The sequence below is a fragment of the Mastacembelus armatus genome, unplaced genomic scaffold (assembly GCF_900324485.2).
Source record: "Mastacembelus armatus unplaced genomic scaffold, fMasArm1.2, whole genome shotgun sequence".
NCBI lineage: Eukaryota > Metazoa > Chordata > Actinopteri > Synbranchiformes > Mastacembelidae > Mastacembelus > Mastacembelus armatus.
The window spans coordinates 319,583-343,963 of NW_022872898.1; the positions used below are offsets into that span (position 1 = coordinate 319,583).

The 24,381-nt window shown below is 41.8% G+C and overlaps 4 non-coding genes across 4 annotated transcripts; all 4 read right to left on the reverse strand.

The window, feature by feature from the left end:
- Window positions 1-3,740: 3,740 nt before the first annotated feature.
- trnat-cgu (transfer RNA threonine (anticodon CGU)) lies at window positions 3,741-3,813 on the reverse strand. The gene has a single exon. It is a non-coding gene; the product is annotated as a tRNA-Thr (tRNA).
- Window positions 3,814-12,653: 8,840 nt separating this feature from the next.
- Window positions 12,654-12,735, reverse strand: trnal-aag (transfer RNA leucine (anticodon AAG)). Its single transcript has one exon. It is a non-coding gene; the product is annotated as a tRNA-Leu (tRNA).
- Window positions 12,736-17,309: 4,574 nt separating this feature from the next.
- trnas-uga (transfer RNA serine (anticodon UGA)) lies at window positions 17,310-17,391 on the reverse strand. Its single transcript has one exon. It is a non-coding gene; the product is annotated as a tRNA-Ser (tRNA).
- A 1,152-nt stretch (window positions 17,392-18,543) lies between these two features.
- trnay-gua (transfer RNA tyrosine (anticodon GUA)) lies at window positions 18,544-18,631 on the reverse strand. The gene is given in 2 exon segments: window positions 18,544-18,579; window positions 18,595-18,631. It is a non-coding gene; the product is annotated as a tRNA-Tyr (tRNA).
- Between the last annotated feature and the right edge of the window lie 5,750 nt (window positions 18,632-24,381).

Sequence of the window (24,381 nt, forward strand, 5' to 3'; positions counted from 1 at the left end):
GCTACGTGCACCACTCTATCATACATGAAACTAGTCCACTGTGTCGAAAAAGTGGTTGTGCCATGTATCACAATTGGATGCTTTGGCTAGTCCAAGTGAAGCCTGGTTAGCTCAGTTTGTAGACCATGAGACTCTTAATCTCAGGGTCACGTGTTTTGAGCCCCACAATAGACATGAAGTTGTCTGACTTTAGATGAGTAGATGTAGTTGATGTGTAAGCTGTGTGCTGCAATAGACAGCAGTATTTGAACTTGAACTTGAACTATAATTAAAGGAGAATGAGTGCAGATAAATCACTATAGAGAAAGCATTTTCTGTTGTCATATGTCATATGCCACATCAAAAAGAAATGCTTTTAGCTTGGACTTAAACATTGCCAGAGATGAGACCTCTCTAACACCATCAGGAAGACTATTCCACGTTTTAGCTGCATAGAACTGAAACGCTGAATGTCCCTGTTTAGTCCTGACTCATGAGCAGAAGGCATGTCCCTGATGTTCTCAGACTTTGAGATGGTTCATATGGCACCAACATGTCAGAGATGTACTGTGGTGCTGAGCCATGAAGAGACTTATACACAAGCAGTGCTGTTTTAAAGTCTATTCTCTGAGCAAAAGGAAGCCAGTGCAGAAATCTGAGAACAGGAGTAACATGGTTTTACTTCCTGGTTCTAGTCAAGACCCGAGCAGCAGCATTCTGAATGTACTGCAGCTGCCTTATAGCTTGTTTTGAGAGCCCAGTGAGCAGGTCATTACAGTAATCTAACCTTCTGGAGATAAATGCATGGATGAGTCTCTCCAAGTCTGGTTTAGACATGATCCCATTGATTCTGGCAATGTTTTTGAGATGGTAAAATGCTGACGATGTTATTGATTTAAATGGCTGTTAAAATTCATGTCTGAGTCCATGATTACCCCTAGAGTTCTGACTAGATTTTTAAATTTAAGAGAAAGAGACTTGAGGTGACTGCTGACACTTTCTCTTTGTTTCTGTGGCCCAAAGATGATTATTTCAGTCTTATCAATGTTTATTTGGAGGGAGTTGTTTTGCATCCACACAGTGATCTGTTCAATGCAGTGACACAGTGAATCGACTGGTCCATATTCACCAGCTGTGAGTGAAATGTAAATCTGTAGTGTCATATGCATAGTTAAGGTAGGACACATTATTGCTGCATATTAACTTGCCTAAAGGAAACATTAAGATTGAATAAACGGGGTCCCAAGATGGACCCCAGGGGGACCCCACATGTCAACGCCATTTGGTTTTATACACAGTTACCAACTTCAATGAAATACTTCCTGTCTTCAAGATAGGACTCAAACCATTTAAGGGCAGCACCAGAGATGCCTATCCAGTCCTCTAACCTTTGTAACAGGATCACATGGTCCATTGTGTCAAAAGTAGCACTTAGTTCCAACAGTACTAAGACAGAGACTCTGCCAGCGTTGATGTTCAGACGAATGTCATTTGTCACCTTGATGACAAATGACATCATCAAGTCAAGGTGGCACCATTTTACATCTTCACTTTCATTTTATAAACCATAATATTGATTACAACAATTAATTTGCAAACACGGTATCAATTAATGAAAAGTAAAATAAGAGATAGGTTCACTAAAAAAGGGCTCATGTGTGTCCAGTGTCAAGCAGTGAAGAACATTCACATACCATATGTTCATTTGGGCATGTTTGAACACCAATTAATCTTGAATCAGAACAACTAGACCAAGTCCCTTTAGTGGACGTGGTCCCGGTATGATTTAAGACTAATCCTGAAGTGGTTTATTTTTGGTGGGAACACTAGCCCACCTCAATCTGGATCAACTGCAAGGAATAAAGGTTAGCAAGTTGAAACTCATAATTTTGTTTTGACATGCTCAATATTCACTCACTTTGAAAAGTGTGTGAAGCTCTTTTTGGTGTTTTCTTGTCAGAGTTGTATTTTGTTATTGCCCAGATAAGCTAATGCCAATTGTTCTGTTTCTCCATGTTGCACAGTAAATCTCTTTCATAGGAATATTCACCACTACAGAACATGGATCTTTTCCCTGTGTTCATGTTTTTGTTCCTACCCCAAACTTGTTGAACCAATGAGCAGTGGGAACATTCCCACGTGAATTGCATTGATGCTTTTTAGTTCACCTGGATTTTTCTCTGTGTAAAATGAAACTGAACCAAAGGGAAACAGGTTTACACATTGGTTCGCTGAATTGCACTAGCACAAACAGGTATGGCCCATGTGAGGTTTGGACTCAACCTTCATATTAGGAAATTCAAGTAATAAAACATTCATTCCTTATCTATAACCATTTATTGCTAGTTAGGGTCACAGCTCTCTTTGGGTGAAAGGCAGGTGTACACTCTGGACAGGTCACCAGTCCATCACGGACCACATAGAGACACAAAACCACACACTCACTCACACTCACTCATATGGGCAATTTAGAATAACCAACCAACCTGGCATACATGTTTTTGGACTGTGGGAGGAAACAGGAGTACCTGGGAAAAAACCCACATAAGCACAGGAAGAACATGTAAACTCCACACAGAAAGGCCCCCACCGGAATACGAATGCAGGCCCTTCTTGTTGTGAGGCAACAGTGCTAACCACTAAGCCAACATGCTGCCCCACTTTCAATTCCTGGCCATATGCTTTAAAATCATGAAACATCTTTAGCTGAGATAAAATGCACAATAGTATACACATATACTATGGACACTGCAAAGCACTAGCAATATTGTATATAAATCAAAGTACTGATCACACATAAATGACTAGTGCAGAACCTTAGCCAAGCCATGGTCAATCCCTGCACAGTCAAGTTAATCCTAATTAACTTAACTGGCTGAACCTGACTAACCTAATTAAACCAGGACAGTTGGGAAACATCTTTTCTCTAGTAGTCAGCTGCTCTGTGTGACTGTGTCTCTGATGAGAGACATCAGCTCTTGTAAAGGGACCTTAAAGGAGACTGCATCATGTTGAACAAGATCTGAATAAGGAGCAGCATCATGGACGTGTGGCTGAACCCTTCCAGACTGGGTCAGTAGCTGTAGGATGTGGACCATGCTCTAAAGTAATACTTACTCTTTCTGCAAAAAGGAAATACTGAACACATTCACAGTAACAGGTGTTCTAGTCTTTAGTCCATCGCTTATGGCACAAAATGATGATTTGAATGAACTCCTATTAGTAATAGCTGCTGTGCCTACAAGTGTCAATTAAAATGTCAACCAGCTGGCACAGATACAGTTTCTTTGACCAGCCAATCACTCTCATAAACTCTAATGTCACAGAGTGGCAGAAATATCCACTGTTCAATAATCACTGTATGCATATTTGCACATCTGTACCTTAGTTACATCCTTGCACTCATACTGCAACAGTTCACACATTGTATATGTTGTGTATATAAAAATATATTTCTTTTTCTAGCCCTTTTAATTTTTTCCATTTATTTTATACCTACTTTCTTCCTTTCTTAAACGTTTAACTTTATTTACTTCTTGTACATGGACAGAGCTTAGTGAACTGGAGTTAAATTCCTTGTTTGTTTGGACAAACATCGCCCATAATGATGATCCTAATTGTTTTATCTTAACTAACGTTGCTTTCTTGTAGAAATCTTGCTTATATGTACAGTTTCAGAAGTTTTTCGTACAGGAAGTACGAAAAATGTACTGCTGTGGACAGAAACCAGAAGATTATGAAAGGTCACCAAATTGCCACTGAGGCACTGCTGCGATTTGAACCCAGGGTCCCCTGTTTACGAGACAGGTGCTTTAACCACTAAGTCACAGTGCCTTGCGTTGCAAGTTCAACTCAATTCAATTCAATTTTATTTGTATAGCGCCAAATCACAATACAAATCATCTCACGGCACTTCACAAAAACTAAAACTAAAATCCCAACAATTCCCTTATGAGCAAGCACTTAGCAACAGTGGAGAGGAAAACCTCCCTTTAATGGAATCAAAAACCTCCAGCAGAACCGGGCTCAGTTTGGCTGGCCATCTGCCTCGACCGGTTGGGGCGAGTGGATAGAGCAGAGAGAAAAGAACAGCAACGATAAACAACAAATAGACATTGCAGGTTGGTGGGACCAGTAACTGCACATCAGCGATATACAGCTCCAGGACCAGGGACACCTGCAGAAGGTACAGAGAGAGAACAGAGAGAGAACAGAGAGAACAGAGAGAACAGAAAGAGAGAGAGAGAGAGAGAAAGAGAGAGCACAAGGTTAGTGACATTCAGTGGTGGAATATACATGTGAGGTGGGAGAAGAGAAAGAATGATTTCCTTGATGTTGTGGAGGAGGGGATGGTGGATGCTTCAATTGTGATGATTGCAGCAGAGCTTGCTGAGGACTCGGTGGGGCATGCCGCTTTGAGGGGCTTCTGGGGGTGAAAATGACACTGGGGGAGGAGGTCAGTTCGGGCCCAGTAGTGATGTGCTTCATCAGGTTGGCGAGGTTCTTGGTGATGGGGAATGGGATGGCCCGGGAAGATGGTGAACTAGGTAGGGTTTGCGGGGTTGTGGGAAGTGAATCCTCACAGGCAGTGTCTGCTGGTGGAGGGGGTGTGGCCTCCTCATCTTTGCTCTGACTTCTCTCCATGTTAGAGTATCTTGTCCTTGGCAGATTCCCATCGTATCTTGTCCTTGGCAGAGGGAAGATTGTGGCGCAGGAAGAAAAATAGGTTGGAGGTGAAAGCTTTTACTCCTGATGTATTTAGAGACAATCTGTCTCCCTTAAAAAGATGCCTGGGATCCCAGAAATGGTTAAAATTATCAATAAAATGTACTGAGTGGACATCACATGCAGTTGAAAGCCATGTGTTCAGTGCTAGTAACCTGCTGAATTTCTCAGTTCCTCCTCTTACTGGTGGTAGAGGTCCACTGATAAAAACTTCTGCATTTAGCGACCTTGCTGTGTTTAGCAGATTATTAAAGTCCTTTTTGAGGATTTCGGACTGCTGCTTCACAATATCATTTGCCCCTGTGTGTAGTACGAGGTTTTTCACAGTTGGGTTTTCTGCAACAATGCTCAGGATTTTGTCAGTAGTGTCAGAGACCATATCTTTTGGGAAATACAGCACTTTTGTGTTGTTACTGCACATCCGTCTCACATCTTTTATGGCCAAGTCGCCCACAATCAGAGTCTGAGGCCCTGTTAGCTTTCCTCTTAGTTTTCTGTCTTCTGTTGTGTTTTCAGACCTTACCCCTCTCTGTTGATGTGGGGGATTGTCCAAGTGATCAGATGAGGTCCTGCAGTAACTACTATGTTTGCTTCTTCTCAGAATTTCAACTTCCAACACGAAATTGTTTTTTTTTTCTCATATCTGACTTTCTTCTCAGAATTGTGACTTTTTCCTCAGAAAGAAATATCATAGTGCCCATAATCCTCTTCTGTAAAGCTTTGAATCTAACTGAATAGATAAACATGCTGCCATGACAAAGTGTGACAGCTTTGGTGGAGCTCAAACCACCATTGATTAAGGTGGCAAACAAAGTCTCTAATCACTTGATTCACAGAGACAGTCCTGGAATCATTGTAAGAGATCTGGTTTTATTTATTAAGCTCCACCCACCACCCCAGTATTTATTCAGCATTCCAGAAATGTCTTCAGTAATTCAACACATCAAATGGAGCTACAAAGAGTTTGGGTCAAAGCTCAAGTTGAGTTTTCTGAGACTGAGATGCAACAATGACCAAAAGAGCCATATATCTACCTGGTTTCTAACCAGGAACCTTTCGTGGGTGAGGCAAATGTAATGACGACTACACTGCAGAAACTTTTTCTGATAACAGTTTTCATTTCATATATACTATCGGAGTATATTTAGTAAATTCTTACAATGTTAAAGATGTGTAGGAGCAGCATTACAGTTTTGATTTCCCTTGAATGAACCCATAGAAAATTAATTATCAGGACTTTTCCTTTTCATTTGCCTGAGGACATGAGTCTGGGAAATGCAACACTGTACTCTGAGCCCATAGGACACTTCTATTGGAGACGCTAAAATCAAGTGTTCCCAATGTGCATGTTAGTTTGAGGAAATCATAATGGAAGCTTCCCATATTTAGTATATATGTAGTCAACAACTGTGTTTCTGTAGTGTAGTGGTTATCATGTTCGCCTCACGCGTGGATGGACCACACACAGGGAGAGCCCAGTGGATTTCGAATTCATCACCTAAGCCTTAACAAACATCACATCATTTAGAATGAAAACTTACTATGTGTTGTGTGTCCTGCTTTGTGTAACAGAGACAATATGGTGAAGGGCATAAGCAGATATTTTGTATGTGGTACACCTAAAAATGTCACCACATTGTTGTAGTTGATTTCTTATTTTAAAATTGGTAATTACAATATGTAAACATACACCTTAAGTTGGCACCGCCATTTATATTTTAAAAACATATTACTGTGTGATTTCAGTCCCCTAATGTCCTGGATTTAATAAGGATAAGAGAATGGTAAGAAGGTAAAGCGGAACCTTTGTGCGGGAGGTGTTGACCCAGGTTGGTTTCATGGTGGGATTTCCTGTCCCCACCCCAGATGCAATCTGGATGAGTATGGCAGCGTACCGTGCAGTAGCAGAGAGGCCAGTGACCAGTGAAGAGGGTGCACCAGCCTACAAAGTCCAACACTGTGAACCCGAGCATCAGAGACCAGCAGGATGTCAGTCGTCGAGAGGAAAGTGGTAGTTTGGAGCATTAAGAAGAAGCTACACCAGCTAACAGCTAAAGAAGCTTACCTGATTGCAACCAGTTTAGGAGACGTCCAAGGACCTGACTCTACACAGTTGAGTCAAGATGATGAAGAAAGCTGTGTGGACTATCTGACAACTTACCTGACATGTCAGGCAGTCCTGGGATGGGAGGACCAGGGTTGGCCGTTGCTAAAGAGACTTGAAAGCATCATAGACGGAGCCATAATACGTTGTAGCCATGTCCAGTGCTTGATGAAGCTGGGACAGGCAGTGGGGAGCCAGCTATTCACCCTTCCCAGCCACCAGCGAGCACTAGCGGTACAGATATACAGACATTATTAGCCTGTTGTGATGATATTGAAAGTCAGCTGAACCAAGCCCTGTCTGCTGCAGGCTCCCCTAACCCAGTGCGACTTTTCCAATCCCCAGCTAGTAGTAGTCACTCCATTCATGAGCAAGCAATAGGGGGCCCATCAATGTCAGCTTGTGTGCTGCCCTCACCCCAACACTCTCTCATGTACTCAGAGAATGGTCCCAGCTATGCTGGTGAAAGCATGATAGCCATGAAAGACTTGCCACTGCTGTCCAGCAAGGAGTTCAAAATCCATGGGGAAATGATAAGTGACACTACAGCTGAAGTAAGCTGCAATAGCATCTGAAGACAAATTGATGAGGGGCTCAAAGAAAAGCACACACCAAATTAAGTCATCAGAGGGGTGCTCCGTGCAATTAAGCCAGGCAACTTCAGAGACATGTTGATGATCAAAGACGATCTCACAGTGACAGAGCTCAAGAGTTTTCTGCAGTCCCATTTAGGTGAGAAGAGTAGCACAGAGCTCTTCCAAGATTTGATGTGTGCCAAGCAACATGACAACGAGACTCCTCAACAGTTCTTATATAGAATGATCGGACTGAAACAAAAGATCCTGTTTTCACTCATGCAACCAGACTCAGTTGTTAAATATGATATGTCTACCATCCAGTATATCTTCCTAAACAATATTTGTCAGGAAATAGGAGAGAGATATGAAAGTGTGCGCAGACACTTAAAGACACTCCTGGGTGACCCCACTGTTAGTGATGAAGCCCTGCTCCGCCAGGTAATAAAAACTACAACAGAGGAGAGTGAGCAGAAGCGCAGACTTGGCCGCAGCTCTGCCCCAAAAGTGGGTCACGCATACGCAGCTAACCCTGAGCACAAAGACAAAAGCAAGGATGATGTCAAAGTGACCCACATTGATAAAGACTCCACAATCCAAAGACTCAGTGCCCAAGTAGAAGCGTTGACACAAGCTATGGAGAGCCTAAAAGCATTCACACCTCAGGTAACCATGCCTGCACAGAAGAACAGTTTGCTTAAATCCCAAAATGAGAGAAGGATGCAAAGGCTCAAAGACTGTGAGAACTGTACATTCTGAGGCCAACCCAAACTGTAACCATTGCCTTGCCTGCGGGGAGGAAGGACATCATGCTGTGGGATGCCTGAAGAGGAACAAGCTGCAGGGAAACTGGAGACGTTCAGGGCAGAGGGACCAGCCCTGACCGACAACACTCAGCTGTCCCAATCAAAGAAAAAGTCCAGCACCAAAAGGTCAAAACGTAAAACAGGTACCGCCACCCCACAAGAGACTGTGTACAAAGAAAAGCCACGTGGTATGTTCGCCCCACTGGTTGGTCGCCAATCCCTCCTCAAGTGTATGATGGCTGGTTATCCTGACACAGTAGTGTTAGACACGGGCTGGGGTTAGCCTTGTAGACCATGCATGGCTAGACAGATACCTACCAGGGCAACAGATCAGGCCTTTGATTGAGCTAATGGATGATGATCTCGATGTGAAAGCTGTCACAGGGGACTCGGTGCCTTATGATGGGTGGGTAGAGGTAGTCGTCAACCTAAAGGGTAACAATGATCCAGACAAATCTATACGTGTGCCTTTTCTAGTTAGTCGCTTCAAGCTTGAAAGACCCATAGTAGGCTTCAACGTCATTTATGAGTTCATTAAAGACAATGGGGGGAACTACAAACTCATACAGCTTATTGGTAGAGCGATGGGAATTGATGTTACTGCTGTAAGTGCTTTAGTGAGTTTTATTAAGACACAGAAGCAGTCTGTAGATGAACCAGCAACTGTAAAGGTGGGGTTTAAAGGTGCTACTATCTACCCTAGTCAAGTTGGCTACATTAAGTGTAGAGTCCCAGAGAGTATTAGCTCTACGGAGTTAGTTGTACTGTTTGAGCCTGTACTTGGCAATGCTCACCTTGAGCAACTTAGTGTTGGAGCCGGGCTCTTAGAAATACAACAAACAGACTGAACAACAAACAACAGACAACAAAAAAACAGAAATACAACAAACTATGCCAAAATACCAGTGTCAAACTACTCTCAGCAAAGTGTGACTCTGCCCAGCTCAACCGTTTTGGGTTCTATTGAACCTATCACCAAGATAGTTGAGACAGACAACACAAAAGATGCTTGTGAAAAAGTATCAGTCTCCATCCACACAGTTGACTCAGTGTCCAGGTCCAGCAACCACCAGCCCGTTGGCACCCTCCAGTGGACATTAGCCACCTAACACCAGCGCAACAAAGTGAGGTAAAACAAATGTTATTTGAGGAATCAGGTGCCTTTGCTTGAGATGATGGTGACATTGGCAACATTTCCAGTTTGCAAATAACAATAAACCTCAAAGACGACATTCCGGTCCAGCGCACATATACCGCTATTCCCAAGCCATTATATAAAGAGGTGAAAGAAAACATCCAGGATTTCCTTGCTAAGGGCTTGATAGTTAAGTCAAAGTCACCCTTCGCTGCACCAGTTGTCTGTGTTAGGAAACGAGACGGCACACTGAGACTGTGTATTGATTACCGTTTGCTAAACCAGAAAACAGTGCCAGACCGCCACCCACTTCCACGTATCCAAGACCTCCTGGACACGCTGGGCGGTCACAGTTGGTTCAGCATTCTCGACCAAGGTAAAGCTTACCATCAGGGGTACATGACCGAGGGGTCCCACCACATGACTGCCTTCATCTCACCCTGGGGACTGTATGAATGGGTGAGGATCCCCTTTGGACTCAGTAACGCGCCTTCCAGCGCAGTATGGAAGGAATGCTTAACACTCTGCGTGATGACTGTTGTATCCCATACCTGGACGATATCCTTTGTTATTCAAAGACGTTTGCTGAACATGTGGAGGCGTTGCGCAGAGTCCTCAGAGCCCTGCAACAACACGGAGTAAAGCTCCGCCCAACAAAATGTGAGCTGCTGAAAGCAGAGGTGAGGTATGTAGGTAGGCTGGTCTCAGCAAATGGAGTCAGAGTTGATCAAAAGGATATAGAAGCTGTAAAGTCACTCGGTGAAAAGAAACCAACAAATGTGGTTAGTTATTACCGCGTTTATATCCAGGACTTTTCCAGAATCGCAAAACCCTTGTACGGCCTGCTACAAGTGAAAGGACATTCTGAAGGCACTCTGAAGGTGAAATCAAAGAAAGGCAAAGGTGCCCAGTTGCCTTCATAGACCCCCATCCACTGGACAGGTGGGCATGACCACACCCTCAAGCAGCTCACTGATGTTCTTTCCAATCCGCCAGTGCTTTGCATACCCCAACTTTGAACTGCCATTTGTCTTGCACACCGATGCTTGTGAAAAGGGGCTCGGGGCCATGTTGTACCAAAGACAGAATGGAAAACTGAAAGTTGTTGCATATGGCTCGTGAACTCTAAGCCCAGCTGAAAAGAACTATTTCTTGCATTAAGTTGGAGTTTTTAGCTCTTAAATGGGCCATATGTGAGAAGTTCAGGGATTATCTATTTTATGCACCAGGATTCACAGATTACACAGACAATAATCCCCTGACGTATATAATGAGCACTGCAAAGTTAAATGCCACAGGTCACAGGTGGGTAGGTGAACTTGCCGATTTCAGATTTGACATTAAATATAGGCCTGGTAAAGTTAATGTGGATGCAGACACTCTGTCTCGCCTCCCCCTGGACATTGAGAGTTATGTGGAGGAATGTTCAGAGGAGCTCAGCAGAGACATTTTGGGAAGGAAGTGAGGCAGCAAAGAAAAATGACATTGCCTACGTAGCTGCCTTAAATCTGGTCCAAAACACTGAAACAGACAAACCAATCATTCCTAGCTTTAGCCACGAGGAGCTACTACTACTATAAATGAGCTTATTAAGCCGAAAGAGACAAAGACAACGCTGACCGACAGAGCCAGACAAAATGCAGACAGGTTAGTGAGAAGACTAATGCGTGAGTGGGGAAAACTGGTGATTCAAGGTGACTTACTGTACAGGGAGGCTGGGGGTAGGCGACAGCTAGTGCTGCAAGCAGAGTATAGGCCCCTAGTGTTAAAACACCTGCATAATGATATGGGTCATCTCGGGGTCGAACGAGTTATTACCCTGGCCGGAGACAGCTTCTACTGGCCCTTTATGAAAAAAGACGTTGAGGCCTATATAACCAGGAAATGCCCCTGTATAAAGCAAAAGAAGCCTGCAACACATGTGAGAGCACCGATGGGCAACATCAGCACCAGTGCGCCCATGGACCTACTGTCTATTGACTTTATGCATTTGGAAAACAGCAAAGGAGGCTACAAATATATACTTGTTGCAGTAGATCATTTTACACGCTTTGCTTAAGTGTATCCAACTAGAAATAAGTGCAAAAACTGCTGCAGAGACATTGTTCAGTGACTTTATCCCTCGGTTTGGTTACCCTGCCAAGGTGCACCATGACCGTGAATTTGAAAATACACTGTTCAGGGGTCTTCGGCAGCTGTCAGGTGTGGGTCACTCCCGCACAACGCCGTACCACCCACAGGGCAACCCTGCCCAGCGATTTAATCGGACTCTGCTCCAGATGTTGAGAACACTGGAGGACACTTTTAAGCGTCGGGAGACACCTTTTAAGTTGGGGAGCGTACACCTAAAAATGTCACCACTTTGTTGTAGTTGATTTCTTATTTTAAAATTGGTAATTACAATATGTAAACATACACCTCATGTTGGCACCGTCATTTATATTTTGAAAACATATTACTGTGTAATTTCAGTAGCCTAATGTCCTGGATTTAATAAGGATAATAGAATGGTAAGAAGGAACCTTTGGAATCCACATTGGGCTCATCTGAGATTCGAAACCTGGACCTCCCAAAGCGAGATTCATACCCCTGGACAAATGAGCCAAGTGTTGACTTATCCTTCACATAACAGCTCACAAATCCTCTGTTTTCCTCTTGTTTCTGTTTTAGGCTAATTTTTTTTTTCAAAGAATTAACATGAATAAATTAAAATTTTAATTACAAATAAAAAAGTTTATTTTGGAAAGATTAACTCATGAAACCATCATGTGTGTTTCCTTTGGGAAAATACTGATGGATAATCATTGAGGAGAAACAGAGTAAATAACAGGAATTTATCAGGTCAAGGTCAGACACCTGGTGATGAAGGAAAAGATCTAGGACTCAGATTATATTGACAAGGACAAATATAAATGAAGATGGCGAAAGAGGACAGAGATTTTATTGTCCTCAGTAAACTGATAGAACTGATGTTTCTGATGAACAGTAGTTTGATTCCTATATATGTCCTGCACATGTATTTGAATTAACAATAAATCTTTGAGTCTTTGAACGTTACAACAGGAAACACTTTCAACTATGATGTGGCATTTCTATCAACACTGGCAATTCTAATAAGACATATTTAGGAAAGAGAGAGGGCTTTGTGCATAGTAACTGTAACATCAACAAGGGCGAGTTCTGTCATGTGACACTAAACAGAACAAGAAACAGTTTCACAGTTATGTCTAACTGTATTGTCTTTCACTGATATTCAAATCACAATGAGTTAAGGAGAAGCTCCTGAAATGAGAAAGGTTTTCACAGACTTCACTATGAGAACAAAGACCTGGCAGTGGTGGGATTCGAACCCACGCCTCAACTGAGACTGGAGTCTTAATCCAGTGCCTTGGACCGCTCGGCCACACTACCACATGAATGCATATTAAGCCCTGCTGAGCTCATGGTTTTATCAACAGTTTACCTATAAAAGTTTACGTAGCAATAATGAAACCTGTGTGAGACGTGTGTTCTTAACCATACTCATTACATGCCACAATGCATGTAATGAGCCAACACAGGGAAAAATGACTGAAGGAATTTCACTGAATCCAACATGTGAACAATGGTTGTTACTGAACATGTCTCATCAGCAGCAAAGGGGAAGAATAGATTGGAAATTTGTGGCAGGTTGCAACAACAGCTGCTCAACAAAAACTTCCTGCAGAGCCATCACTGCTGAGCAAGAGAGGAATGAAACTGAAAGCAACAAAAGCTAAAGGACCAGATGACATCAACCCCAGGACACTCGAAGCCTGTGCTGGGCAGCTTGCAGGAAAACTCCAGCAACTCTTCAACCTCTCACTGAGGTTTGCACAGCAAATCAGTGTTTGTGTGACTTTAAAATAGATTTTCTAATGTTGTGTGTTGTGATGAGAGGTGGTCTGGTGCCAGATAAGGTCCTTAAACCTGCTCTGGGTTGGTAAATGTGAGTTTCTACAGTGAGTCTTCATGTTATCAGAGTAAACAAGGCTGACACTTCTCTTGCTGATGTAGAATGCTGATGTGGAACTGGATCCACTGGATCAGAGAAACTTCAGATCTATGTTAGCTGAAAGCCCTTCTCTGTAATTGGCACATTAATGGTTAATGTACGTAAATACACAGTGATCACAACACGGTAATAAATACAGCGGCTGCAGTTGTTTTCAGGCTGGTACCAAACACTAACACAGACACAAACAGCTACAGTGACTAACTGTCTACAGCTAAAACACTACTGTGTAAGATAAGCACATAAAGCTGCCACTCCTTGTGACCATTAACATTACAGTGTCATTAAGAATCCTTCATGAGTATTACAAAATGTGAGTATAAACTATGGACAGAGATATGGGTATGTTTGGGCGACACCTCTGTGTGACTTCATAGGTTTGTAACAAATGAACCAGCTTACAGAATAAGAGTTTTGCGGCTTTACCTTATTTTCTTCACTGAATGAAATCCAAATGCGTATCTCAATTCAAACACAATGGACTTTTTGCTAGAAGATGAAGAAGCTAGACACAGATTGTAATTGTTTGAGGAAAGATGGAGAAATTTGGCAGGGATTGGCTGACAGTTTTGGAGAAAACAGAGAGGGGCGATGATGCTGGCTGATAATTTCTGAGAAGAAGGGAAAGGTAGAGCGCCAACTATCCATCCATATGCCCGTCTCAGTAGCTGGTAGTGGTTAGTGCCCAGGGCACAGTGAGAATGTTGCCATTTCATGGACATCACTGTTTAGGTTGTGCAGAGGCATTGGTGTTTCAATGGAAGAATTCTCACCTGCCACGTGGGAGGTCCGGTTGATCGCAATGCTTAGTTGCTCAGCTTTTCGAGGCTGCTGTGCAGGGGCCTTTGATGTTTGAAGCAAAGATGTAAACCTCTACAGTACAGGAGCACAGCTGTATGTTCTCAAGAAATCTCTCTGCTCTCCTTTATGATTGCCTAAAGATGACACACATCTGGATCATTTGAATTTAGCTTCTCCAACGAAGTGCCCTATGGGCTTATTGTACAATGTTGTATTTTCCAGCACCATGTTCTCATGCCAAAGTCTGCGTCAGTTTCTGTGGTGAAGTGGTCATCACGTTTGCCTAACATGTGAAAGGTCCAGGTAGAAGCAGTGATATTTTTATGGACTGTTGCATCTCAGTTGCAGAAAACTCATCCTGAGCTTACCAATGACAGCTGTGACCCATTATTGTATCACCTGCCAAGAGCTCCTGGCAGTGGATGCAATGGTGCCAAGTGGCCGACGTTGATGAGAACCCAGCAACTACAGCAGCAGTAGAAGGTGGATGGAGGCTTACCACTCATAACATAAACACAAATATATAAGTTGCTGTGGAGTGTAAGTCACAGTTACGACTCTATGCCCAGTTGTTACTTGGACCTGGAGACATTACGACATCATTAATAAGCAAGTGGACTTGCTGTTCCTCCATCACTGCTTTGAACAGTTAAACAAATGTTTTTTTTCTAGAAGATGGAGAAGCTAGACACAGGAAATACGTCTGCTCAAGGCATACAATCTCTCATACTACTTTTGAAAAGAGAAATGAAATTGTAATATTTTGCTGTGGACAAATCTGGATTTTGCCTTATTTGCCTGCAACTAGGCAGCATGGTGGCTGAGTGGTTAGCACTGCTGCCTCACAGCAAGAAAGTTGTGGGTTTGCATCCCGGCCTTTCTGTGTGGAGTTTGCATCTTCTCCCTGTGCTTGCGTGGGTTTACTCCGGGTACTCCAGTTTCCTCCTACAGTCCAAAAACATGCATGTTAGGTTGCTTGGTGACTCTAAAATTGCCGGTAGGAGTGAGAGTGAGTGTGTGAGGTTGTCTGTCTTTGTGTGTCTATATGTGGCCCTGTGATGGACTGGTGACCTGACCAGGGTGTACCCCTGCTTTCCACCCGAGAGAGAGCTGGGATAGGCTCCAGCAGATCCCCGTGACCCTGAGCCAGGAAAAGTGGGTATAGAAAATGGATGGATGGATATATTTATTTTGTTTTATATTCCATAGCCTGTGTTACACACGTCACAGATGGAGACAGTCGTTGGTGTGGGAATGTTCCTTTATTATTTCTCACGTGGCCCACCTGTAGACATAAATTAATACAGTATTGATGAGCGGTGGCTTTAACCGAACTGCTTCCTGCTTACGACTGAACTGACTTGCTTTGGCCGTACTGGGCAGACTAGTCCCATGAGCAATGGCGTTCACTACAGTCATCCATGGTAATAGAAAAAGAATAAAGCACACTCTTCGTTCATAAAACCAAACATAAGATATCTGTGTCTACTAATCAAAACGAACCAGCGTAGGCTCACGTGTATCTAAACAATGCTTATAAACTCTATAGACTACCACTAAAATACTGTAATAACACCTAACCACTATCGCGCGGTGCTCCTAACGTGAGGCAACTCAACGTGCTTAGCTTTTGGGCTAGCTTCACTTAGCATTGCATTGACTAACTCTCTAAACAACAAAAAAATGCCACTTGGGCTAACAGAATATTGTCTTACCAATACATAACTATCTTGCTATAATATGATTGCGCACATTGCTCACCTGTAGACATAAATTAATACAGTATTGATGAGCGGTGGCTTTAACCGAACTGCTTCCTGCTTACGACTGAACTGACTTGCTTTGGCCGTAAGAGCCTTGCTGTCAGTCCTCTCAGCGCCACTACTGCCATCAGGCGGTGTAACATGTGTATTACACTACGATTTGTCTTCATTCTACAAGTGACCTATTTCCTGTTTAAGTAGCACAATGCATAACACAACAGTACCAACCATAAATTAAACAAAATACCAGTAGAACAAACAGAAATTGTACGGGGGGAAGGTACCTTTTGCGTATGACATATCCTCAGTGCCACACCTGCCCATATACCTGGGCAATATATTGTACATATATATTACATGCATATATTAGTTATATGGAAACCTGTATTTTTCCATCTATACACAGTACATTATTCATCTCTATTGTCTACAAAACCATACTCTACCTGCACTTGGTACTTAATGCTTCTTTGCACTTCTGGTTGGATGTCCACTGCATTTCATTGGCTCTGTACCTGTACTCTGCTAAATGACAATAAAGTTGAATCTAATCTAATCTAATCTAATCTAATACTAGTAAAACATATTTAAAATGTAACATTTCTAACGAATGTCAACACAATATGCAAACATTCAATAACAAACTGATTCATCATCTGGACTTATATGCACTGATATGTACTGTACATTGTTTAGACAGTCAGTGGGAAATCAAAAGGAGAAAAGTGAAGTGCTTTGACACAATAACTATGTCCTGGGTGGGTTCTTGGGCACATCTCAACCTCATGAAGGTCAGCTGGAAGTTATTCTGGGAATTCTGCACAGATCATGTATTTCAAACATCTGTTTCAACGTGACAAGGTGACAGTGGTTAAGGTGATGGACTGCTAATCCACTGTGCTTTGCACGTGTGGGTTCAAATCCCATCCTTGTTGTGAAAACTGGTGTTTGGTGTTCAAAGATAAAAAATGTGACATTAGACAAAGACTTGAGTATATCCTTTGCTTCAATTTGGAGTTAGAGCATGTATTGCATTTGTGTAGTATAGAGGGAGAACCATAGTAGAATAAAAGTGCATTGATGTGGCCACACTAACAGACTGGAGTACCTGTGCTGATGAACTTCCTTGTTGGAGTAGTAGCAGAGGACGGTTTCAGTGCATTGACCTCTGAATTATGCAACAAAACAGAAAAAAAGATGTGTTTCTCTTTACCTTAACATGAAGCAAAGCTCAAACCAGTTCTCTGTACAACACTGAACCATAACCTAGACTCAGTTATTATGGAAACACCATCTGAAGGTGTAACTGACATCAACAGATGATGTGATCAGTCCAATTTTGAGCAGATACAGACATTAATGCTAATGATGATTCCCAAAGGAGACCGCGTTGTTGACAGGATTCGAACCGGCGCAGGGAGACCCCAATGGATTTCAAGTCGATCGCTTTAACCTCTCAGCCACAGCAACTTACAGTCAAGGTTAATTTGTTATATTTAAAACAGAAAAATGTGTAAGTATTTGTTTTATTTTGAAAAGAAACATTTCTCTGCACATAAGTGTAGGTTAAGGTGTGTTACTAGGTGTGAAATCTGTGCACCAATAATAGGAAGATATAGTCATTTGTCTATTTAGTACTGAGGAAGAACTAAAGACAAGAACTTAAATTCTGAATTAACACCAAACATCATGGCTGAACTAGCTACAAAATGCCCACACTAACTTCTATGGACAACAAAATGAAATAAAAGCTGATAATAAACTGAATATGAATAAATAAATGTGTCAAATGGTTTTCTACATTGTTGTAGAGTTGCATGGATTTCTTTCTGTATTTGTGTTTATTAATGGGACCGGAAGTCCTAAGCTCAGCCTAAAGCTGGACTGGTAAATTGTTAGAGCCAGACAGAAGCAAATGATTCCCAGCAAAGACACATGCAGCTGCACTAACCTTCACTGAGTGACAGATTTGTAATGATGGAGAACACAAAGCTTTCTGAAGGTCTGAGTCCATATGGAGAAAAGTGAGTCACTGTTTGGAAGCTCTGACACAGGCAGAAATGTGACACCTGCTGGAAACTCACTGGTCCTGCATTTGTCTGGATGAAGTCAATCTGAGACTGTTATGAAACAATGGTCTTAGTGTTTGAAGTTCAGTGAAGTTTCTATTGTGAATGAAGCAGGAATAAATGCTTAGAAAGTCTAGAAAGCTTACTTTCAGAGCCTAGAAAGTCCAGAAGGACGGTCCCTGTTCATATTTCCTTCCTGTCTCCTCTCTCCATTCTCCTGTTTCATAAAGGATTCATGTTTGTCAGCTCCTGTTCAGTGAACTAAATTCTCCAGTGAATGTCTGTAATAATCAGTATATTCCAATAGTAACTATCTGTGATTAGTTGTATGACCTGCATAAAATGAGATGCTGTACATTTTTTACCAGTCTGTTGTTGCCAGTGGCAGTATGGTGGTTGAGTGGTTAGCACTATTGCCTCACAGCAAAAAGGTCATGGGTTCGCAACTAAAATCTACTATTACACAGATGCAGAAATCGAATGTGTCATCAGCTCTTGATTTTACATCCATCCTATGTCAGCAGATACACAGAACACAAAAACTAAACAATATTCCTTCAAGCCGGAGTTGAACCAACGACCTAAGGATAACTACTACTTCAACCTACAGTCCTCCGCTCTGCCAACTGAGCTATTGAGGGAAGCACACAGTGGTTTGGTGTTGAACTTTTCCACAGATGCATAAACTGACACTTAACTACACATTTGATACCAGCTCTTTTCTTAACTGCAGGATAACTGTCACTTCAACCTACAGTCCTCCACTCTACCAACTGAGCACCTTGGACAGCATCAACAATGCTGCAGTTTCATTGGCTATGACTCCTATATACAACTGGCCCCTGTGTGGAAGGCAGCTATGCTCACCACTACACCACCATCACTGTGTCCAAAGTTTTTACTACTCTTCTGAGGTATTTTCCATCCACCTCATCTGTTCTGCTTCTTGGCTCCTGTACTTCTGCTTATGGAAAACATGTCAGTCAGGAAAGCAGGAGTGAAAGGATGACAGCACTTTTGCAGTTCACACTCACTCTGTCTATAACACATCCTGCTGTCTTTGTCTGGACTGAGTTCATACATGTTGTACAAACATGAAACCAGATATCTGATAATACAGAAGTCTTAAGATTGGGCTTTAAAGACTTGTGGAGAACGTGGGCATCGATCCCACTACCTCTTACATGCAAAGCAAGCGCTCTACCACTTGAGCTAATTCCCCTACATGTTAATCACACAGATCCATAATTCAGTTTACTTAAATCCTTGCATTCATACTGCAACAATTCACACATTTTATATATTGTGTATATAAAAAATATTGATCTTTTTCTAGCCTTTTGATTTTGTATTTCTTGTCTTTGGTTTATATCAAACCTACTCTCTTCCTTTCTTAAAAGTTTAACATTATTTCATTCTTGTACATAGACAGAGCTTAGTGAACTGGAGTCAAATTTCTTGTTTGTGTGCACAAACTTGGCCAATAAAGATGATTCTGATTGTTTTATTTTAACTAACGTTGCTTTATTACCATGTTATTTTAGAAATCTTCTTGATATAGAGTTGCCACAGTTTTAACCCCTCTGGGGTCTGAGAGGGGTTTTTGGGGCCTGGACAAATTTTGACATGTCCTGACATTTGTGCTTTTTTCAGTGTTTTTTAAACATATTAATGTCTAAAGTCTAATAACACTGTAATCAGCACAAAATTGGCTACAATAATATGTGAGCTTCAAGTTTATACATTATTGTGTTTTTGAGAAAAAAGTGTTTATGCATGGCTAGTGAAAAACTACAATTTTTTACTCACTGAAATAAGACCATAAAACACAAACGAACATTGGTTCACAAGACTTTGGAGACCAGCATGTTGTAGGCTAAAGTGTTTACTTCAGAGTGCTGTGAATGTCATCTAGTTCACACATTCACAGTAAACAATACACTGATTTAAATTTTCTAAGACACTTTTTGTTAGCTGAAAGCCCTTCTCTGGTAAATTTGGCACATTAATGGTTAATGTACGTAAATACACAGTGATCACAACACAGTAATAAATACAGCGGCTGCAGTTGTTTTCAGGTGGTACCAAACACTAACACAGACCACAAACACTACAGTGACTAACTGTCTACAGCTAAACACTACTGTGTAAGATAAGCACATAAAGCTGCCACTCCTTGTGACCATAACATTACAGTGTCATTAAGAATCCTTCATGAGTATTACAAAATGTGAGTATAAACTATGGACAGAGATAGGGTATGTTTGGGCGACACCTCTGGTGACTTCATAGGTTTGTAACAAATGAACCAGCTTACAGAAAAGAGTTTGCGGCTTTACCTTATTTCTTCATGAATGAAATCCAAATCCGTATCTCAATTCAACACAATGGACTTTTTGCTAGAAGATGGAGAAGCTAGACACAGATGTAATTGTTTGAGGAAAGATGGAGAATTGGCAGGGATTGGCTGACAGTTTTGGAGAAAACGAGAGGGGCGATGATGCTGGCTGATAATTTCTGAGAAGGGGAAAGGTAGAGCGCCAACTATCCATCCATTGCCCCTCTCGTAGCTGGTAGTGGTTAGTGCCAGGGCACAGTGGAATGTTGCCATTTCATGGACATCACTGTTTAGGTTGTGCAGAGGCATTGCATTGGTGGTTCAATGGAAGAATTCTCACCTGCAATGCTTAGTTGCTCAGCTTTTCGAGGCGCTGTGCAGGGGCCTTTGATGTTTGAAGCAAAATGTAAACCTCTACAGTACAGAGCACAGCTGTATGTTCTCAAGAAATCTCTCTGCTCTCCTTTATGATTGCCTAAAGATGACACACATTTGGATCATTTGAATTTAGCTTTCCAAGAAGTGCCTATGGGCTTATGTACAATGTTGTATTTCCAGCACCAGTTTCTCATGCAAAGCTGCGCATCGTGGTGAGTGGTCATCACGTTTGCCTAACATGTGAAAGGTCCAGGTAGAAGCATGATATTTATGGACTGTTGCATCTCAGTTGCAGAAAACTCATCCTGAGCTTACCAATGACAGCTGTGACCATTATTGTATCACCTGCCAAGATCTCTGGCATGTTGCAATGTGCCAAGTGGCCGACGTTGATGAGAACCAGCAACTACAGCAGCAGTAGAAGGTGGATGGAGGCTTACCACTCATAACATAAACACAAATATATAAGTTGCTGTGGAGTGTAAGTCACAGTTACGACTCATGCCCAGTTGTTACTTGGACCTGGAGACATACGACATCATAATAAAAGTGGACTTGCTGTTCCTCGCACTGCTTTGAACAGTTAACAAATGTTTTTTTTTTTTCTAATGGAAATACGTCTCCAAGGCATACAATCTCTCATACTACTTTTGAAAAGAGATATCAAATTCTAATATTTTGCTGTGGACAAATCTGGATTTTGCCTTATTTGACTGCAACTAGGCAGCATGGTGGATGAGTGGTTAGCACTGTTGCCTCACCGCAAGAAAGTCGTGGGTTCGCATCCCGGCCTTTCTGTGTGGAGTTTGCATGTTCTCCCTGTGCTTGCGTGGGTTTACTCCGGGTACTCCGGTTTCCTCCCACAGTCCAAAAACATGCATGTTAGGTTGATTGGTGACTCTAAAACTGCCGGTAGGAGTGAGGGTGAGTGTGAGGTTGTCTGTCTTTGTGTGTCTATATGTGACCCTGTGATGGACTGGTGACCTGTCCAGGTGTACCCTGCCTTCCACCCGAGAGGAGTGGGATAGGCTCCAGCAGATCCCCGTGACCCTGAGCCAGGAAAAGCGGGTATAGAATATGGATGGATGGATATATTTATTTTGTTTTATATTCCATAGCCTGTGTTACACACGTCACAGATGGAGACAGTCGTTGGTGTGGGAATGTTCCTTTATTATTTCTCACGTGGCCCACCTGTAGACATAAATATACAGTATTGATGAGCGGTGGCTTTAACCGAACTGCTTCCTGCTTACGACTGAACTGACTTGCTTTGGCCGTACTGGGCAGACTAGTCCCATGAGCAATGGCGTTCACTACAGTCATCCATGGTAATAGAAAAAGAATAAAGCACACTCTTCGTTCATAAAACCAACAAAGAAATATCTGTGTCTACTAATCAAAACGAACCAGCGTAGGCTCACGTGTATCTAAACAATGCTTATAAACTCTATAGACTACCATAAAATACTGTAATAACACCTAACCACTATCGCGCGGTGCTCCTAACGTGAGGCAACTCAACGTGCTTAGCTTTTGGGCTAGCTTCACTTAGCATTGCATTGACTAACTCTCTAAAACACAAAAAATGCCACTTGGGCTAACAGAATATTGTCTACCAATACATAACTATCTTGCTATAATATGATTGCGCACATTGCTCACCTGTAGACATAAATTAATACAGTATTGATGAGCGTGGCTTTAACCGAACTGCTTCCTGCTTACGACTGAACTGACTTGCTTTGGCCGTAAGAGCCTTGCTGTCAGTCCTCTCAGCGCACTACTGCCATCAGGCGGTGTAACATGTGTATACACTACACGATTTGTCTTCATTCTACAAGTGACCATTTCCTGTTTAAGTAGCACAATGCATAACACAACAGTACCAACCATAAATTAAACAAAATACCAGTAGAACAAACAGAAAGTACGGGGGGAAGGTACCTTTTGCGTATGACATATCCTCAGTGCCACACCTGCCCATATACCTGGGCAATATAGTACATATATATTACATGCATATATTAGTTATATGGAAACCTGTATTTTTCCATCTATACACTGTACATTATTCATCTCTATTGTCTACAAAACCATACTCTACCTGCACTTGGTACTTAATGCTCTTTGCACTTCTGGTTGGATGTCCACTGCATTTCATTGGCTCTGTACCTGTACTCTGCTAAATGACAATAAAGTTGAATCTAATCTAATCTAATCAATCTAATACAGAAAACATATTTAAAATGTAACATTTCTAACGAATGTCAACACAATATGCAAACATTCAATAACAAACTGATTCATCATCGGACTTATATGCACTGATAGTACGTACATTGTTTGACAGTCAGTGGGAAATCAAAAGGAGAAAAGTGAAGTGCTTTGACACAAACTATGTCCTGGGTGGGTTCTTGGGCACATCTCAACCTCATGAAGGTCAGCTGGAAGTTATTCTGGGAATTCTGCCACGATCATGTATTTCAAACATCTGTTTCAACGTGACAAGGTGACAGTGGTTAAGGTGATGGACTGCTAATCCCTGTGCTTTGCACGTGTGGGTTCAAATCCCATCCTTGTTGTGAAAACTGGTGTTTGGTGTTCAAAGATAAAAAATGTGACATTAGACAAAGACTTGAGTATATCCTTTGCTTCAATTTGGAGTTAGAGCATGTATTGCATTTGTGTAGTATAGAGGGAGAACCATAGTAGAATAAAAGTGCATTGATGTGGCCACACTAACAGACTGGAGTACCTGTGCTGATGAACTTCCTTGTTGGAGAGTAGCAGAGGACGTTTCATTATATTTTGAAAACATATTACTGTGTAATTTCAGTAGCCTAATGTCCTGGATTTAATAAGGATAATAGAATGGTAAGAAGGAACCTTTGTGTGGGAGATGTTGCCCCAGGTTGGTTTCACGGTGGGATTTCCTTTCCCCACCCCAGATACAATCTGGATGTGAATGGCAGCGTTTCTGTCTTTACCACATATCGTGTTTTCAGGTTGTATCATCCACTGCTACGCAGCACCGGCACTTGGGGCCCGTAACATGTACATATAAACATTTCAGGATTTTTACAGAGAAGTTTTCTACAATCCCATCCACATTGGGCTCATCTGAGATTCGAAACCTGGACCTCCCAAAGCGAGATTCATACCCCTGGACAAATGAGCCAAGTGTTGACTTATCCTTCACATAACAGCTCACAAATCCTCTGTTTTCCTCTTGTTTCTGTTTTAGGCTAATTTTTTTTTTCAAAGAATTAACATGAATAAATTAAATTAAATAAATTAATTACAAATAAAAAAGTTTATTTTGGAAAGATTAACTTATGAAACCATCATGTGTGTTTCCTTTGGGAAAATACTGATGGATAATCATTGAGGAGAAACAGAGTAAATAACAGGAATTTATCAGGTCAAGGTCAGACACCTGGTGATGAAGAAAAAAGATCTAGGACTCAGATTATATTGACAAGAACAAATATAAATGAAGATGGCGAAAGAGGACAGAGATTTTATTGTCCTCAGTAAACTGATAGAACTGATGTTTCTGATGAACAGTAGTTTGATTCCTATATATGTCTTGCACATGTAGTTGAATTAACAATAAATCTTTGAGTCTATGAACATTACAACAGGAAACACTTTCAACTATGATGTGGCATT